This window comes from Tupaia chinensis, unplaced genomic scaffold (assembly GCF_000334495.1).
Source record: "Tupaia chinensis unplaced genomic scaffold, TupChi_1.0 Scaffold000075_1, whole genome shotgun sequence".
Lineage (NCBI taxonomy): Eukaryota > Metazoa > Chordata > Mammalia > Scandentia > Tupaiidae > Tupaia > Tupaia belangeri.
In genome coordinates, this window is record NW_006159535.1 from 2,568,167 (window position 1) to 2,569,972 (window position 1,806).

Sequence of the window (1,806 nt, forward strand, 5' to 3'; positions counted from 1 at the left end):
ATTCAATCGAAAAGTGAGAAAAGTGACGGCTGCTTCAGAGCTGTAGGATTATTTGGAATGTTTTACGAATGGTTGCTACAATAAGAAAAATAATTACAAAATGTGTACATCACAACATGTACATTGCGCTCACATTCCCATAAAAGTTGTTCCCGAAGGTGCTCAGCCTCTAACCCAGCTGGAATCCCTGGGAAGAGGGAGAGACAGTTTGGCAAAAAAGACAAGGAGGGTAGAGGGTAGAGGGGAGAGGGGAGGCAAAAGGAACAAGCCTTCCAGTTGAAGATCAGCCCTTGGTTTCAAGGTCAGCTTCAGGCAGGTGGAGTCGGGGTCAGAGGGAAGCACAGCGGCAGGGTGCACCTGGGGTGTTCAGCACCTTGTTCAGGTCAGGCAGAGTCTGGTCCAGCACCCTTTGTTACAGAGCTGCTCCTTTTTGGTGCGTTTCAGTTTTTCTTCCAAATTATCAATGGTCTTTTCCAGCCGGGCTAACGATCTCTCAGTGAACTTGGCAGGCATGTCTGCCTTCTTGAGCTTATCAATTAAGAATCTTTCTCTCTTCCTCATATTTGTCTTTTTTCTTCAGCACCACTCAGACACTGCAGGTTCTGGTCCGTCAGTCTGACTTGCTCATCCATCTCTCAGCAGCGGAACCGCCAGTGCAGCTTGTCCCTCTGAGCATGCCAAGTCTCCTTCAATGATCACCAACTTACAAGCCACCTCTTCATGCTTCCTCTCCGCCTCTTGTGCAATATGCTTGACTTCTTTGAGTTGGATTTCCTGGAGTTCCATCTTTTAAGACCCAGTTTTTGGTTTTTGGGGGAGATTTTTTCTATAGGGCACATGCATTCGCCGGAGATATAGACAGTGAGAAATCACCCCCCAGGGGGGATTGCCACATGGCAATCCCTTCTCCTCCATTCTCTCAGGATCTTGGGCACGCACGCACACGTGTCTGGCGTGAGTTTAATGCCACCAGGTCCAGGACTCAAACCCTGATCAACTATGTGGAAGTCCAGTAACATAAGCTTTATGTCATCTGCTGGTCTCCCTAAGGCCCGGTTTTTAACCTTCATGCCTCTCTCACTCTCATCAGCAGCTTTTTCCACCTCCTCCAGCTTTTGTAGGGCAGTGGCCAGGTGCTCCTGAGCATGCTTGAACCAGCTGGATCCTGTGGTTCAAGGAGGCCATCTCAACAACCTCAGCTGGTTCAGGCCCGCCTCTCCCCCCACCGTGCTTCCTGCTGGAGGCACTCCGCCCTCTCCTCTGCATCATCAGCCTGCTGCTGCGGAACCTGAATCTTGTGCTTCACCATCTTGGTGGTGGTGGTGGTCCCAGCCATGGTGCCTACACAGCTCCTGCTAGCCCTCGAGTTCCTGACTGCTGGCCCTCGAATTTCTGCCTCCTTCGCTCAGCTTTGCAGCTTCTCCCATGTCATTGTTTGAGTTATCCTTCCTATATGCTTTTCCTTTAAAATTAGGCAGACACACATATATATTTTATTCTCTTTTATCTTTTATACAAGAGCATATTATGTAATTCTTAACATGTCATGTTTCCTATAGTCTGGAAATCAGCTCATAGAGGTCGTTATGATTTGAGTGTTGTGGTCTTGTCAAAACCTATGTTGTACCTTGATACCCAGAGGGTAGTGCCGGGAGCTGGGGCCTAGTGGGACGTGTTTGGGACATGGTGGGGTGGATCCTTCACGAATCATCCATGCAGGCTCCTGAGAGGGAGTGAGTTCATGTGAATTAGTTCTAGTGAGAGCGGGTTGTTGCAGAAGCCAGCTGGCTGCCCACAGGTCTCTCT

General features: G+C 49.2%; 1 pseudogene; it reads right to left on the reverse strand.

Annotated features, from left to right (window-relative positions):
• Window positions 1-328: 328 nt before the first annotated feature.
• On the reverse strand, window positions 329-1,336 carry LOC102493459 (tropomyosin alpha-3 chain pseudogene; annotated as a pseudogene).
• Between the last annotated feature and the right edge of the window lie 470 nt (window positions 1,337-1,806).